This window comes from Canis lupus, chromosome 22 (assembly GCF_011100685.1).
Source record: "Canis lupus familiaris isolate Mischka breed German Shepherd chromosome 22, alternate assembly UU_Cfam_GSD_1.0, whole genome shotgun sequence".
NCBI lineage: Eukaryota > Metazoa > Chordata > Mammalia > Carnivora > Canidae > Canis > Canis lupus.
In genome coordinates, this window is record NC_049243.1 from 56129524 (window position 1) to 56148270 (window position 18747).

General features: G+C 37.9%; 1 long non-coding RNA gene across 1 annotated transcript in view; it reads right to left on the reverse strand.

Moving 5' to 3' along the window:
• Positions 1-1200: 1200 nt before the first annotated feature.
• LOC111091709 overlaps positions 1201-18747 on the reverse strand; it is a 29065-nt gene continuing 11518 nt past the window's right edge. Inside the window, exons 2-4 of the long non-coding RNA XR_005376087.1 lie at positions 17800-17879; positions 11347-11531; positions 1201-1918 (exon numbers count right to left, since the gene is read on the reverse strand). This is a non-coding gene — a long non-coding RNA (uncharacterized LOC111091709). The remainder of the gene's footprint in view (positions 1919-11346; positions 11532-17799; positions 17880-18747) is intronic.

The window sequence follows — 18747 nt, forward strand, 5'->3', positions numbered from 1 at the left end:
GTAAACCTACAGCCTATTGTTTGACATTTGCAAGAAGGACGTTGGGTGAAATAGCTCTTTTTGGCCTTTTTGACCTTCCTTAGGCTTTCCTTGAGCTAACTGGTCTGCAAATGAGCAGATGCACCAGCAAAAAGGAAATAAAAGTCGCTCCCCACGGTGTCTGGGTCTAGTGCTCTGAGGTCGGGGTACAGCCTGCTCCCCTCCACGCGGGCCGGTGGGGCGGCAGGTGTATGGCAGAGGGGCAGCCGGAGACCACCACCTAGATACCGACCGGCCGGCGAGCTGCCATCATGGAACATCATAGAACAGACATGCATTTCTCACAGTTCTGGAAGCCGGGGAGTCTGACATGAGGACAGCAGCACGGTGGGGTTCTGGGGGTCCTCTTCCAGGCTCCTAGAAGGGGTCCTCTCAGCTTGTGCTTGGCGGGGGAGGCAGAGCGCTGGTCTCTCTTCTCCTTACAGGGGCACCTTTTCTTCCCCCTCCCAGGGGTCCCAGCTCCTAATGTCATCCCAAGTTGGGTCGGGCTTCAAATGTGGATCTGGGGGAGACGCAAACTCGCGCCCCATAACAAGAAGCAAGACCTAAAGTAAGACACAAAGTGCCACTGACGTTGGCACTACTTGTTCATCCATAGCATCGCTCCATTTTAATTTACAAACAATTCTATTGTTTTGATTTCTATTTTTTCTTCTCTAGTTTTCTTTTTCTCCCTCCTTTTCTCCCTCCCTCCCCACTTTTTTCCTCTCTCTCCCTCCCTCTTTTTTCCTTTCTCTTCCTTCCTCTCTCCCTCCCTCCCTCTCCTTCCTTCCTTCCTTCCTTCCTTCCTTCCTTCCTTCCTTCCTTCCTTCCCTCCTTCCTTCTTTCCTTCCTCTTTCACGAAACAGCATCATATCACTCAGTTCAGCTGCTGCTGGCATCAATCAACCATGAGTGATGAATGAACTAAAAGTTGCTTTGTTTTTGCTTTTCCTGAGGTTAAACCCATTGATGGCAAATGGGCTGTAGGCAGCCCTTTATCCAACTGTACCCTAGTTTGTAATTTTCTATTTTTAATTTAGAAAAAAAGCCCTCTATGCAGAAAATTAAATATGAATTAGACAATTATTTCCTATTAAAAAGATGAAAGTTTAAGGAATAAAAGAATACCAGCATGTCAAATTAGAAACGAGAGGATATAATGTTTTAACAAGTGTTGTTTCAGATGTTTAATAGAACAAACCTGGGGATGCATGAGACATAGGGGAGAATAGTCACTGTAGTGCTCATAATTAAACTCTCCAAACAAAAGTTTTTGTTGCATCTTTAAAAACGTGGCCATCAAATATTGTAAAGATTTCTCCAAGAAAACACACATACATGTTTCTTTATGTAAGGCTGAAATTGGCCAAATACATGCCAAAAAATCTATGAAACTGAAAAAGGGCATTTAAAATCATTTAGTGTACATTAGCACAGGAAGTATGGTAAGACGTCTTGCTCTTTCGATTCCTATATATTTGACAGATTTCTGCACATGTTCTCAGTTATTGATATTGATGGGACAGCTCTTCATTGTAATATGGCAGGTTATTAAATCTCAGGGCCACGCATCATAATTTATGATGCTATAGTTTGAAATATTGGAATCAAAATTGGTACTTATGATATTCTTGGACGTGGGGAGGAGAGGAATGGATAGTCCCTTGTTCTCATTGAAAGGATCCTTCTTTCTCTTTCTCCAGTTTAGGGTAGCTTTGGATATACAGGAGCCTGATGGGGCATTTTTGTCTCTTTCGGTCTCCTGAGTAGACCCCTGGGAAGCTCCTCCTATGCCTTGGCATTATGGAATTTCCAAAGCCTGCTTCACAGAAACAGTTTGTCTTTATGCACTCACCCATCTCTGCTGGCCAACTATTTTATTCACTTCTTTGTCATGCTAAAAACAAAACAACCAAAATAAAATGATCATTAACACTGGCAATACTGCGTTCTTTAAAGAGGTAAAGCTCTTAACTATCCGTTGATAAAGCAGCCTTATTTTGTAGGTTTGTGTGACTTTATCTCAGTATAAAAGTATAATTAATAAGCATAATTAACAAATAATGGATGAATAATGAATGACTAAATTGAACAAATTGGCACCAAAATAGCCATACTCCTGACCACTCTCCATCCCAGATTGCTCCTCCCACTTTTTCCTTTCCAGGTAAGGACAAATCCTTCTTTTCAAAGGCTTAGGGCTAAAACTTTGGAGTTATCTTAGGTCTGCTATTCCTTGCACACCTCAACAGCAAGTCCTGTCAACCTTACCTTCAATGTATGCAGCACCTGATCACTTTCCACCACTCTGCTCATCCCACACTGGTCCCAGCTGTCATGACCATTTGTGGACAATTCACCTCCTCACAGTTTTTCCCTTGGCTTCTACTCCTGACCTCTAGAAAACAGGCTCTGTAGACGATCCTTTAATTATCTAGGAAGATCGAGTCACTCTCTGAGACTTTCCATACCAATTCGAGTGAGAGCCAGAGCCTCTTAAAGTAGCCTACTTCTTCAAGTTCTGCTTCCAGTACCCTATGTCACCTCCCTCACCCCCTTCCCCCACCCCCCACCCTGCCCTCAGCTCTTGCTTATTCCTCTCCTGCTACACTAGCCCCTCCCTATTCTTCTGACACATCAGGCATGTACCCAGCTCAGGGCCTTTCCACTGGCTGCTTTGCACCTGGAATGTTCTTCCCTCGTATACCATTAGTGCTTGCTACTTCACCTCTTCCTGGCTGGTTGATACTCAAATGTCACTTCACTGGGCATATCCTTGACACCCTACTTAAAATGTTCAGCCCTAATATAATACACTACACACACACACACACACACACACACACACACATAACATATATTGTGTATTTATCTTGTTGTCTGTCTCCCCTGCCCCATCCCGCATTACCCTAGAATGTAAATTCGATGAAGGCAAGGATTGGCATGTGTTTTATTCACCATCTCACTTAGAATGAAGGAAAAAGGTGCCTGGCACCTGCATAGAATCTCCCAAAATACAGGTGGAATTTGTGATTGACACCAAATAGTTCTAAAATCTGCTCTCAAAATCTTGCATAATCCTATTTTCAATTCCTCACAGATTGGTCCTCTTTACATGACTTACCTTCTCCTGCATCTAGAATGTCCTGTCACCCATCTCGGCCTGTCCCTGCTCAGTCCAGCTGCTACTTCTCCCTCAAGCTTTCTAAATGACTCCTGCTGCAAGTGCTTTACTCTCTTTCTGTTTCTGAATATTTATGTGTCTTGACTTACATGTACATTATATTCCTTCAAAACAAAGACATATCTTACCCAGTCCTGGTGCATATTATTACTATTTGCTGAAGTAATTCTTGATGGACTAAATGAAGACACTAATGAAAGGAAAAAATGAATGAATGAAACATATTTTGCTCTTTAGCGAATGAGAAGAGTATACAAAATCTGGAAAAAAATTATTTATGGGTGTATTAGCAATACCCTGAATACACATTGATGAATTAAGTTGCTGATACTTTTAATCATACACACTTGGGTGCTTTTTCATTTGATTAAACTTCTCTTGGAAGGGATTTTATTGAAAACTTCTATTATCAAAGCGAAGAGTCACATTTTAAAGACAAAACTCCCCTTTTCTTCCTGCCCAAATGATGATTCTTTTTTTTTTTTATTGGAAGTTAAATTTTGTATGACTTTTTGTTTTATTATCTTTAATTATCTTCAGATTAAGTAAATTAAACCCAAAGACATTTTCTAAGGAAAGTTAAAACCATCATCACATTGTCCTGAAAGGAAACATTTTTTTACATACTAAGTCAGCTGCTTATTACAAATTTAACTTTTGATAATAATTTAATGACAGGAACTTATGTAACCCATTAGACTATTCCAAAAAAATGGAACAGTATTTAAGCTCTTACAATAGCAAGTTGTTTTTTTTTTAAGATTTTATTTATTTATTACAGACAGAGAGAGAGAGAGAGAGAGAGAGAGAGAGACAGGCAGAGGGAGAAGCGGGCTCCATGCACGGAGCCCGACGTGGGACTCGATCCAGGGTCTCCAGGATCAGGCCCTGGGCCGAAGGCAGCGCTAAACCGCTGGGCTACCCAGGCTGTCCCAATAGCAAAGTTTTTGATGTTCAGTAAAGATTACTATGCAAATTCCAGGCTGGGCAAATTCTCACAGATTTTACAAAGTTAGGTGTATGTGAGTTTGGTGTATGTGTATCAGTGTGCGTTTTACATGTAAAATACCTATAAAAATGATACAGCTAAATGGAATCCATCCATTTAAAAAATAATAAGCTCGATATATCAAAATGAGTTCTCACCTCAAAGACAGAAGACATTAGTTCTTCATTTTTACATAACTGCAACTATTTATTATATGTCAATTTTGTACTAAGTGCTTTGCATGTGTATTTCCTTAATCCTCCCAACATACATGTGAAAAAAAGTACTATTATCTTACTTTGCAGTTTAGGAAACAGGCACAAAGAATAAAGGATGATGATGCTGGTAAATATCAGGACCAAGACTACCCAGCTGGGAAAGGCTCACTCACATGGTTCTAATGTTCACATTCTGAAGCTTTGCCAATGAGACCCAGCTTTGTCATTAACTATCTTTGGTACTTGATGAAAGTCACTGGATAGTTATAATGTGAATAGTGCCCAGTGGAATCTTGCAATACAGCTACCATGGTCCTCAGTATCTTTACCTATAAACCAGGAACAGTAATAATTGTTCTGTTATCTCAGGGTTGATTTGTGGTATAGAACTTTCACACAGTTCAATAATTGAAACCAATTTAAATGGCAGTACTATGGCTGCATTTTTTTTAAAGATTTATTTATTTATTTGCGAGGGGACAGGGAGGAAGGGCAGAGGGAGAGGGAGAGAGAGAATCTCAAGCAGATTCCCCATTGAGCTGAGAGCCTGACATCTGACTCAGGGCTTGATCCCATGACCCTGAGATCACGACCTGAGATGAAATCAAGAGTCATTTATTTAACTGACTGAGCCATCCAGGCATCCAGTATAGCTGCCTTTTAAAGACACAAATATAGGAATTCTAGTATTCCAATTTGGATTAACTATTCATTATTATTTTATACAGTTATTCACTATCAGCAATGCAGATACTATTATACTCAGCTCAAACAACCCTTTCTTGACTGATAATTCCTCTCTTTCCATTGTATTACTTACACACATTGGTTTTTTTCCCATCCTGGACTGTTTGCTTTTTTGAGGGAAGAAAGTGCCTATTTTTCACTATTCTGAGTCTTTCTGGGTTGCTTAGTTCCCACATGCATCTATGTCATCTACTTGGATCTACTTGATCTCAAACTTTTCCTTGATTTATGTTTTCAGAATTTACTTAATTCCTTTAATTTCCAAGTTGACCAACAATAAAGAAACGTCACCCAGCAGCCTGATTTCTACTCCACACTGTAGCTCTGGTACTTCAGGTTCTTTAAAATTTCTTGGCTACATGCATACAGGTTGATAAATGAATGTTTTACTTGTGTGCTCTTATTGTTCCAGCTTTTACCAACTGTGATTAAAATGGTTATTTGAAATATAGGACTTAACTGTTTGCATTTCAAATGATGGGGATTATGAATAAGATTTCACTTTTATAAATCGATAAGTTTTAACTGCTTTAAGTACATTCACAATATATGGAAATTTTTTTAGTATTTGGAAGTAACATTGCATACCATGGCTTTGAAGAATTCCTGTTGACAAATGGATCCTTTAGATCTGCATAGGATGGTATTTGTTACATAGCCACCTGGAGTGGAGAGAAGATTTCAACTTCTGAACTCTGTTCCCAGCCCTCGTCTCCACCTCACTGGTGAGGAAGGGCAGGAGGCTCCAGAGCGGCGTGAGGGCTCAGCCCTAGATGGTGGGAAGCCAGGTGCCTTCCCAGCTGTGGCACAGCTGCATGGGCTCTCAACCTCAGCTAATGGGGGAGCATAAGCCATCTTGAAGTAATCATAATTTTACCTTCTTGGAGGAACCTCTGCAGCTGAATTTATACTTGACCTTGGACCAAGTCCTTCTTAATAGCTCTCATGCATGGACAGAGATGGGGTATGCTACAACAAAATTGCAGTGATGATGCTAATCCTCCTCTGCAGCACACCATGTGAAAGGATGTGACTTGTTAAGGTCTATATGAAACCAGGAATGAAAAGCAGAAACTATGTCTAACATTTTTTGGTCTATTTCTCCATTTTCAACTTAGAATTGATCATTGACTCTTAGACACTTCAACTCATGAGTTGTTAACAGTATATCGCCATTTTCTTTCTTTCTTTCTTTCTTTCTTTCTTTCTTTCTTTCTTTCTTTCTTTCTTTCTTCTTTCTTTCTTTCTTCTTTTCTTTCTTTCTTTTCTTTCTTTCTTTCTTCTTTCTTTTTCCTTCTTCTTCTTCTTCTTCTTCTTCTTCTTCTTCTTCTTTCTTCCTCTTCTTCTTCTTCTTCTCTTTTTGTTCTGTTTTGTTGTAGGAACCATGGTATCATTGTTTTGGGTAGCATCGTCCTGAGAACCATTCAGCAGTGCCTGCCTACCACGTGTATGACATTAAAGTGACAGTTCCGGATCTTGTACAGGATAAAGGCGATCTAATACCTGTTTTTCACTTCATAGTCTCTGAGGTCTGTGTTAGTTTAATTGGGAAGCAGTTAATAAATTATTGGAAAGAATTTACCCCTGCTTAGTATTAATAGTCTTTTATCATAGCCCCACAAACTATAAAACAATAAAACAATAAAGTCACTCTAATCTTTTAAATATAATTTTCAAAATGATAGAATTCACTGACCAACTATATCTGAACATTTTTATCAAGAGACAAAGTGTGGTACTCTTCTCTTGGCTTCTTCTCAATTCATTTTCTGGAGCCTTACATCCTTTATAAATGTACATTGAAATGTAACTTGCCTAAGGAATTCCACTGTAGTTAGAGCATGGACTTCAGTGAATGTCCACATAAATAAACGGTAGTGAAGACATACTTTTCATTCTAAGTCATGGAATGTTACATACAGAAGTAACTCTATTTAGAACACTAATTCTTGTGTCCAATATAAACTTACGTCCTTTCTACAAAGCACTAAAAAGTAAAGGTTAACAGATCAGACAAACACAGCCAGTGAAGTTCATTCATTTAAATACAAAATTTAAAGCCTGTTTAATGTGCTTGATGCATTTGCTTTGGAAAAATGTGTACTGTACTCTATCAAAAAGCTAGGGAAATGGATTTCTCAATACAAATACCAAGTAGAATTCTATAATAAGCAATGCATGAAAGCAAATATAGTTTAACCAGACATAAAAATTAAGAAGGAGATTTTTTTGCTTTAGAGTTGGGAAAAGACACCAATCTGAATTATACATAATTTAGAAAATATATGCTTTCAGCAAACATGGAGCACACACATATACAACAAACATGCATATGCATACATGCGCAAACTCGCATGCACACACACAAACACACACACACAGCATACACTGACATATCAAAACATGTTAGCACTAAATCAACTCTTGGTCAATAATAAATTGCAAACTATTTTTTTCTTTCTCCTGAATTCTGGTATTTTCTATTCCATAAGACCAAGCATATGTTCAGCACATATTAGGGACACTCAATAAATATTTGTTAACTCTGACTTACTTGAATTGAAAGAGTTCAGTTATGTATAGACTCCTGGTTTATGGAAAGCCACTTATATTGGACAGTAGTGGACTGGACTGAGTAAACAGTTTTTTTACAGTCAAATTCTCTTACTGTCTTTCCTAGTATGTTTAACACTGACATCAATGCAGGGACAGTGGACAGAATATTCTCAAGTTGTGAAAATGTGCCAGGGTTGGCTCTTAAAATTACACATTTAAGAAACAGAAGCATGTGACTGTTTTGAAATCCCTTATCTGTTCATATTTGCAGCTATTCTGACATAGTATAGATTTTTCTAGTAAGTCTCTGGTATGAAAAGGAAACAATGCCTAGCCTTCTGAAGTCAGAGGAATTGTTACCTTAGAGGAGAGTGCATCATGGTGCCCAACTTGGGAAAAATTAACCTGAAAAGAGGATAAGCTAAACAATTCTTAGGATTTTGTTGTGTCAATTCCCCAATTTGGCCTACGTTTCCACATCAGGACGTTTGTAGAACCACCTTTCTCTTTCAAAGCTTTTCTTTTTTATTTTTTTTCTCATAGAGGAATACACTACAAAGCGGGCTTCTATTTTTGCTTTTGGGGTTAAACTGGCAGAAGCAAAAGGTCACCAGTTTCCTTAAGTGCAACTCTGTCTGCACGGAAACAAGTCACACGCAGTCTGCCGTATCTAAAGTGATCTTTTCCGGGCAGGATGTGGAAGCATGAGGTGTCTCCTCAAGAAAGACCTTCCAAAGTGCCTAATCTAAGGTAAATAATGTTTCAATATTCTCAGGTAGAAGACCCACATTTTTGAAAGCTTTCTTGAGCAAGGAAAAGGTCAGCAAAAATAACCAAAATAAAATGGCAGACCAGATAAGATTATCACTTCACAGACCTAAGAACTGCTTGGGGGTGATGGGAATGTTTGGTCAACAAGCAAGCCATAAAAGGAATCAGGGGTGCACATAGTTTATTGGTGTCATGGAAAGAAAATATTGATCAGACAGGTAATTCCACCTGATAATCTTCAAACACTAGTCAAATAATTGGTGACTGATTTGAAGAGTACAATAGATAATTTTTTAATAATTGCCTTGGTGTGAAAAGAACTCCCTATTTCATTCAGTAGATAGTACTCTGAAGAATGTGAGGAATTATGAGGTCTGATACTCTCTCAAGATAGAATAGGGAGATGTTCAATGGTAGATCTTTCTTTACCTTATTAAACTAACAAACAGATGGAAGAGAAGGGCAAATGTTCAGCCCTTTGCCCATACACAGATCCCCGCATACACATATGTTACTGTGGACTCATAGACTCTTTTCTTAACTTTGCATTGAGCTTAAAAGGATGGAGAATCTTGATTTGAATCAGAGAGTAGGTATGACTCTACTTGGATTCCAGGTATGGATACTTGGTTTTGTGTAGATGTAGCCCTTTCTGGAACAGAAGTCTTTTCTAAGTCTAGGAAACAAGGAGAGATCAGGGCTGGTGCCTTTCTCTGGGGATGGATCTTACCATCTGGCTCACTGGTTAGTATGGACCAGCAAAAGCCTTTTCACAAAAGCTGGGATCAGTATGATTTTAAGCTTGTTTTTTAAAATGAAGCAAATCAATGGTATTGTTTTCCGACTTACAAAGACAGTCCCTTTTTCCTACCATTACATGATTTGCCTGATTTCAGATTCTGTTCTGTATTTCCCAGGCACCAAAATACCTTCAGAAAGTCTCCTCTACACAATGTGCCTCTAACCCACTTGCAGTTTATTTTGTGTCCAGAATTTGAGGCAGAGCTGCCAATTCTGTGATAAAAAAAGAAAAAGTGAAAAGAGTTTGTTTTTGCTTCTTTGGTTTAAATTAACATCTGCCATCTTCCTGACCTGAATTCTGACAACACAATTGCTATGAAATATTGGTTTGAACTTAAAACCAGAAATCCTGAATGTAGCTTTCTGCCAAGTAGGTGCTAGTTAGAACCAGCTGCCTGAAACGGAACTGCTGACTGCTTCAAGGTTGCCTGTGATCTGAGCTGGTCGCAGGCAGCGCCTTTTCAAAGGAGAAACTGCCAGTTCAGATACTTCTTCTGGATGGATTAAGATTTATCTATAGCCCAATCAATGTGTTACTTCTCCTCTTGTTTAATTTATCATTGTGTAGATCCCAAACCTAAGCAGAAATAATACACTGTAGCTATATTTAGGAACTTTAAGCAATTATCTTAGGATGTAAGTGGGGGTGGGAAGGTATGTATGTGTGAAAGATGTCAAGGGGAAGAAATGGCATGCCAATAAGTCTGCAGTGGATCATCATGGAACACAGGTTTTGGAAAGAGGCTTTAAATTGTGGGTGTCTAATGGAAAGTACAAATCAAAACCAGGCTCAGTTCGAACCTCGTATCTTTTTATGCAACAGGTGACCCTAGATCATCAAAGACAATCAAAAGTTTAACTAATAGAAAAAATTCCCTGTGGGTAGAATTGGCCGTGGTCATCTCATTAAGCACACGGTTCTGTTTTCAACATAATTAGTCATCTAATTACTCATCCAAAATTAGTTAGTGCATTCAGATGCCTAATTAATTATAATTTCATTCAAAGTACTCTGTTGGTAATGCTTTTGTTCTCTGTTCCGACAAATCAAATTATTAAGGGACAGATTTGATTTGGAAATTGGTTTGGGTTGAGTCTTATCATAAACATATTAAAATATTAATGAATAAAACAGTGAGAGTATTAATTTCCATAATATAAATAACCCCACAAATGTTAACTATTTCCAAGGAACACTACAAACATCAGAGCCATGAACCTCCTAGAATCTTGGATTGAGTGTGAAGGTGGAAAGATCAAGACTTGAGTTCAAGCACCCCGCAGCAGGCCTGCCTGGGAGTGTGTGGGGGCTGTCTGGTCTCTTATGACCCATGGACAATGAACAAACAAACTAGTGAACAGTCCATGGCTAACCAGGTATGATTATTCTAAAAGATAATTTACTCTAGAATGTGGTAGTTCATCCACAACTTTAGTATTTTTCCAGGGATAAATTGTAAACAGCTGTTATTTGGGTCTGATCATGCACCCGTCATTCCTCTAAGGGCTTTGAATTTTAGCTCACTCATTTAATCCTCACAGCCGGCCTTTGAGGTACAGACTGTTGTTAGCCTCACTTCACAGAGGAGGAAAGGAGGCACAGAGAGGTGGGATCCGTGGCCTGAAGCCACCAGAGGGAAGTAATAAAGAACTGCTCTCTAGGCAATCAACTCTAATGCAACGTATCCTGAGTTTTGTCTGAGATATGTCATAAAAATAAAACATCTCTGAAAATGAAGATTGATTATGAAAATATTCATGAGGATCTGCTCTCTTCTCTTGTTGGAGCCTATGGTGATGTGCATGCATGTTCAGGAATGTCAGTGATAAAGGAGCATGCAGATGCCCACTGCCTGCCTCAATGTCATGTGCACTTTCAGGACAGCGCCGCAGAATGCTCTCTTGTTTTTTTCAGAAAATAGCAAGGAGAATGATCGAGGCTTTGAAGGAAAGCGGACTTGGAATGGGGAGTGAAAGCAGAGATCAAGAGAGCTCCAGCTGCATTCAGCAATTGCGAAGAGCAAGACAGGAACGAGGGGGCTGCCTTGGAGATTTCTTACCCGGGATCTGTTCCTCATTGTGGTCCTGGCAAATGTTCCAGTTCCTGGCATATTGGGGGTGCTTTAAAAGTGTGGCCTAAGGCTGCCCTTGAATTACCATCTCTGTCTTCTACTCTTCTGAGGTCTCTGGCGCTGGCCAGCGCATCCCAACTGGTTTGTTTGCAAGGAGTTCTCTGCTTCATGATCTAGTCAAAAAGAATGCAAACACATGTAAAATATGCTTGTTTCCATGCTGGTGGGTCACTGTGAGGCCCAATAAAAGGTAGCTTGATCTAGTGGCCAGTGCTGGCTAGGAGGCCGGACCTTCTAGCTCCAAGCCTGCTCCCAATTGGCAGGGTAACCCAGGCGAGGCCTCAGATTTTTCTACAACGTCTATTCCTGTCTGCAAGATGAAGGGATTGGTCTTTTTCAGTCTAAAAATATATGACACGAATGGCCCCACCCAACTTATTTAATCTCATTTGCCTTCTATACATCACAGAAGTAAAAATGCAAATAATCATGAACATACCATAATAATAATAATTATGAATAGTAATAATGGACAGCAGGGGCTAACGTGGGGCAGTAAGTGCAAAGGTGGCTTTGATGATATAAAATGACTCAATGAATATTGCTTTGATGTGGAATATAATATTATAGCATCTAGTTTCCTTTTTCTTCTCATTCAAAATGAGCTTCATGGATGCTTTATGCATAAGAGAAGACCCTCTTGTGAATTGGGGCCATTTCTTTTCTTAAAGATTTTATTTATTTATTCATGAGACACACAGAGAGAAAGACAGAGACACAGGCAGAGGGAGAAGCAGGCTCCCTGCGGGGAGCCCTGTGTGGGACTCGATCCCAGGACCCTGGGGTCATGACCTGAGCCAAAGGCAGATGCTCAACCTTGAGCCACTCAGGTGTCCCAGGGGCCATGTCTTTTCTAACTACACTGTAAACTACGTTAAAAAACATCTACTTTTTAAAAAATTGGGCCACTGACTCATCTTTCTATTATGGTTCTGAAAGGAAAAATTTAAACTCCTCAAGGGAAAGAGACAAAGCCAGAGAACCCAATTACCCAGCTGAAACTGTACAAATATCAGCTCGCACACCCAGCCTCAGAACAATAGGTATTGTAATGAATTACCCTCTTCCCCTACAGCCCTCTGTTTCAAAGCCCCCGGTTTGCGATTTTCTCAGAAGGTGGCCCTCCCGTCTGAGCTATAAAGAGGTGATGCATCGCTGCCTTTCCTCATTTGCACCTCCTGACTTTGGTACAAAAATTAAACCATTCGTTTTCATTTTTCTCAAGAGTTTTCTGGCCTTAATGGATGTTTTTATGAGAAGAAAGGCAAGAGAGGAGTGAAGGTGGACTATAGGAAGAGACTAGAGGAAATCTGGAAGGGACAAAGTGTCAAAGGATGCTGGCGAGGGGAGAGTCCAAGCAGAAAGCGGGGAGCTGCGAGCCAGAGAAGGGCTGAGCCCCTGTGCTTTGTGCTCATCTTTCTTCATTTGTTACTTTTCCGCATCCCCCCACTCCTCCCTTTCATCTCCGGTCCTCCTCTGTTTCTGATTGTGCCCTTCAGAACTCACCCGAACTAGAAAGACTCCGTGTCTTTCTTCCCAGATCCTCTTTGAACGATGAAATAATATAAGGTCTATGCATAATTGCTGTGTGCTGTTCAAAAAGCATTTTCTTGAAGGGAGCTTTACACTTTATCCGTTTCAGCTATTAATGTGTGTCTAATATGCCTTCATTCCTAATGATTTTGTCACCATGTTGTTAAGTGTCCAGGATCTACATTTGAACTAAGACACTTTAATTATCAAATTAACACAATTTCATGGTTGATATGTTCAATTTCTCACCATTGGACTTTTTAATTTTTTTATTAACTGGCTCCTTTCTGGTCCTTTCCCCCAATCATACAAAGAAGCGAATAATGCCCTTGTTCTATGTTCATGAATACTTTCCATAAATATCCAGAAATTAAGGGTTGCTTAAGAGAACCCATTCTTGCAACAAAGCCTTCCTTGTAGCTTTTCTTTATTGATTTCTAGCCCATCAATGACATTTATTTATTCCCAGGTTAGGAGCTTCAGTTCACTTGGAAATATAAAATTTTCATAGCTTTTTCTACAACTAATTGCTTGAACTCGGTAGTCTCATGTACACAAAGAAAGGAACTTTGCATTAATGAAAAGGGGCATCTAAAACTCTAGCTGACATTTAACTATGAAAAGAAGAAAGATAAGGGGTTATTTTTTTAAAGTTGTCAAACAGAAATGATAGAAGTGAAGGGGTAATGGCTGAATAAAACTGAAAGTAATTACAAGATCCAGAATAATTAATTTCTGAAGCTCTCGGTAGAGCGGATTCATTGTAAAGTACTTTGCAGTTTCTATCATGTATTAAGCAGCCTGAACACATTTGTTCCTACACACTAGGATTGCAATTTGCCCCCTATGAAATTCAGAGCAGATTCAGAGGTAAAGTAACTATAATAACTTTCAAGTTTAGAAATTCATCTTGGTGAGGTCAAACTGGCTGAATTATTCGCCTGCACTGCCATCTTGTCAAGCATCATTTTTAAATTACTGAGGTGTAACTTATTGAGGTAAATTCACATACTACAAAAAAGTACCCTTTTAAGTGTGCAATTCAATGAATTTTAATAAATTTGCATAATTATGCAAACATTACCATAATCCAGATTGAGAACTTTTCCATCACCCCAGGAAGGGAGGTATTCATTTTAGGTCAATTCATCTCCACCCCTTGACCCGGGCGCATCACCGGTCTTTATATATTTTTCTTTATATATTTGCCTTACAGATATTTTGTGTAAACGAAGTCCAGCAATACATGGTCTTTGCATCTGATTTCTTCCATTTACCATAGTGTTTCTGGAGTTTACCCCTGTTCTGGAAACACCATTTCATTAATCTCAATACTGTTGCAACAGTTCTTTTGACAGATTTTGGCCCAAACTGCAGTTCTTCCTACAAATAGTTTTATGGGAGTTTGCCATATTGTGTGGTGCGTTTCCGTGGTTATAAAGATGAATGAATACCAAGTGATGTTGCGGCACAAAGATAATTTTTTTGCATGATCTAAAGAATCTCACACAGAGTGAGATGTGAGAATAAGTACAACTGCAAGAATGGGTCAGATAGAGGTAGCAAGGTATTATTTAGTGACAAAATGTTTGTTAAAGAAAGCTACTTTGAATGGAGGCATAAAGGCAATGTCTGTGAGAAATACTTAGGATGAAATATTTGCATACTTCAATGTGAAAAAAATCAGAAATGGGAATATCTTCATTTGGAGAGTGAAGAGTTAAGATGCAACGGACAAGATTGATCAATAGAAACAAGATGAATACAAATGATTTCTTAGGCATTCATCAAATTAGATAGTAAGAAAATGTACAAAGGGATTTTTTTCCTTAAAGTATTCACAAAATATAAAAGTTTCTATATGAAGAATACCTAGCAAGTGAGTGCCCTCACACTGATTATGAATCTTTAAAATTAAGAGTAAATTCAGTAGAAGTAATTTGTAAAGGGAGAAAAACAGCAAAGATATTAAACATTGATGCACGGCACTGATATTTTTCTGAAGACTTTTTTCAATAAGGTACTATTATTTTTAATTTTTAAAGTGTAGATTTTTTTAAGATAAGCAATATTTTTCAAAGCATCATTTTCTAGCTACTGAACTCAAATTTAGATAATGATTTCTTTATGCAAAATACCTATTTACTAAGGGTTTTGACTGCCTCAAATCATAGCATACTATAGTATTTTTACACTTGGGATTGTTTCTTGAAAGAAATTCTGGCTCAAATTCAGTAGAAATACATTGACAATCTTAAAACGAATATACGAAATATTGGGATCTTCCAGCTGACAGAGTTGGGGATACAGTCGGTGACAGTTGAGCCATATTGGAGCTCAAGCTAAAAAGGAAATGTGAGTCCTTGTATATATACTTTTATTATTTTTTTAAAATAGATTTTATTTTTAATACTGTTTTAGAGTTACAGAATAATTAAAAACATAGTGCAGCCAGTTCCCATGTACCTCCTTACCCAGTTTCCTGCTATTAATATGTTACATTAGTATGATACATTTGTTATAATTACTGAATCAATATTGGTACATTATTATGAACCAAAGTCCACAGCTTATTCAGATCGTCTTTGTTTTAATATAACACTCTTTTTCTATTCCAGACTTCTATTCAGAATGCTACAGAGCATATAACCATCATGTTCCCTTAGGTTCCTCTTGGCTGTGATAGTTTCTTAAACTTGTTTTTGGTGCTCTTGACAGTTTTGAGGAGCGCTGGCCAGATATTTTTCAGGATGCCCCTCTATTAGAATTTGTCTAATTTTTTGTTTGTTTGTTTTTTGTTGTTATTTTTCAAGATCAGACTGGGCTAATGTGTTCTGATGAGGAAGATCACAGAAGTAAAGTCCAACTCTTGTATCATAGCAACGTGATGATATATCAAGCATTAATGATCATGGTGTTGGCATGTAATGTGATCCGTGTTGATGCCAACATGGATCACATGACTGAGGTAGTGTTTGCCAGGTGTCTTCACCAGAAAGTTACTCCCCTTAACTTTCCATACTGTCCCTTTAGGGAGAAAGTCACTATTTACAATCCATACTTAAGCAGAAGGGGTTTATGCTCTACCTCCTTAAGGGAAGAATATCTACATAAATTATTTCAAATTATTCTGCATGGGATGTTTATATAGTTTCTCTTATTTATTTATTTATTTACTTACTTACTTACTAAGATCTCATGGATATTTAGACATTCATTTTATAATTTGAGTTATATTTCAACACTACTGTATATTGTTGCTCAACATGTTCCAGTTTTGGCCATTGAGAGCTCCTTTAGTTGGCCTCTATGTCCCACTGACAGAATGCCATCAATGTAGATACTTATTTTCGTTAGCCTACCTTGTTTTCTGGCACTGCCAGATCCTATAAGCTCCATCAAATATATCTGCTGCACAGTCCTCAATTCAACTAATTTGCCCTGCAGCCCTGACTTCCTTTCTTGGAGAATGGTATTAGAAACCAAGATCTAAAAAACAAAAAACAAAAAAAAGAAAAAGAAACCAAGATCTGACCATTAGTGTACTTATTGCTACTGGAGTGTCCATTGCCTCCAGTCACTGAGCTGAAAGAGCAAAGAAATAGATGTATGACCATAATGTTTTTAAATGAGAAAGAAAAACTTTTTATGGGAGCTAAGGTAGCTAGTAATCTGAAAATGAATTATTCTACACATATAATATTCTCATCTGTTTTCATGTTAAATTGTGTAAATATTTCATATTAGCTATTTTCCCCAATACTTCCATTTTGGATACTTTTATTCAGCAGATATTTGAAAAGATTTTTTTTAATGCATTTTAGGAGAATTAAATTTAGATGCTGCACATTTAGAACTCTTCTCGATTCACTTTAATTTGCTACAAATTACTGATTTACCCAATTAAAAATAGGAGTCCATCGAATGATATTTATGCTGAATCAATTTATTTCAAAATACAATGATAAAAGATCACATTTAAGTCTTGAATGCCTTTTGAATTCTCACCACTTAATCTGTTTGGTTCATCCCCTGCTTTTTAGGAGCAATTTATAATATCTTCCAACTCAGAAGCTTTGTTTTGAATTTTTGCAATTTGCTAAAACTTTCCTAAGTTGACTTTCTTTGGATATTCAACATATTAAATATGAGTAGAGATTTTCAAATGACTTTGAACAAAATTGCAACTAAAGTTCAATATTACTTTAGGTATGAAATCAATTCTTCAAAGGATCAAACATTTCAAAACCTAACTGATGTTGGGTGGCAGAGTTAACTGCCATGCCAAAGGATTTTTTCTTATCAACTTCCTTCAAAAATTTGGAGTTGAGTTTTTGTAAGTGTAAAAATACTAAAATATTTGTGATCATTCTATATTTGACATAATATTGAAATTTATTTGGATGCAATTATGAATTATGTATACACCATAACCAAGATCTTAGGTTTCTTAATTTAGTTAAAGAATTGCTTTACCACAATGCTGTGACCAAAATATATATTATGTGTTATCATTAAAAGCAAACACATAAAACAACAGAACATATTGTCTTATCTTCAATGTTAAACTTTTCATTTGACTTTATAATAACATTTGTAATCATGTTTCACCTTTAACAGAAACTCCAAGAACCTTCCCCTGATTCTGCGAACTGAGTGAAAACTTAGAAGTCTTATTAGGATTAACTTCTTTCCCCTTTGAAGCACCTGATGGCACTGGTATAAAACTGGTGCTGTTTATTTAACTCCTTGACATATTCTTCCTCCAATGGAGCCAACATATGAAAGATTTCACTTTTTGCGAATGCACATGAAAATCTGGTATCAAAAAAACATAGTGTGGAGTACCTGGCTGGCTCAGAGAGTGAAACATGTGACTCTTGATCTTGAGTTTGTGAGTTCAAGGTCCATGTTGGGTGTAGAGATTACTAAAAAAAAAAAAAAATTAAAGAAATCAGTGAAATTAATTGAAAGAGTCATTGATCTAAATGAAACATCATGCTTTACTGAATAATATGTAAATAAGCAGCTTTCCTAAAGCCGTCAGATAATATTTGGGTCAAGTCTCAAAAATAAAAACAAGCTTTAAAAGTAGATACTGGGGATCTTTCAGAAGCAGTTGGTGACATCATTAGGACCCTCCTCCTCTCCCTCTGTGGATGGTGAACTTTGAAAAACAAGCTAATCCATGCAATTGCTTCATCAACATTCTTAGAAAATGGAAACTCAGTGCCATATTTTCATTGAAAATAAATATTTTTTTAGTTTTTAGTTGTCCAAAGTATTTATTGGAAAATAAGGAAAAGCATCATAAAACAATAATAAACAGTTGCATTTTTTTTACTGTAGGCTAAAGAGAGGACAGAGTCCTCTCTATCTGCTCTGTATCATGATGGCTCAGTCCCTATTTCCTACTCATTTTTTCACATCTATACAGGCTAGAGTTTCTCACATTTCCCCTGGAGACAGTTCACTTGGAGCTCAGTGGCTTCATGACTCTCACAGCACAAGGCAGTGGCCACTCACAACTGGCTATTGTTTGCATTTGACAAGCTGAAACAGTGGTGCAAGGTACTTCTCTTCTACTCTGGAGACTGGAAGAGTTAGCTGGCCCAATTACCTGAGTTTGAATCCACTTTGTTTTAGCTATCTTGCACTCTCCTTGAAAGGAAAATCAAGATACATGGTCAGTCTGGTTGTGACCAAATATCTCCTGGCTTATGCACAAGCTTCAGCTATGCAGAATAAGGACCAGGAGCTTCCAGTCTTGAGTTTATGGACCATGGGGAACCTGTG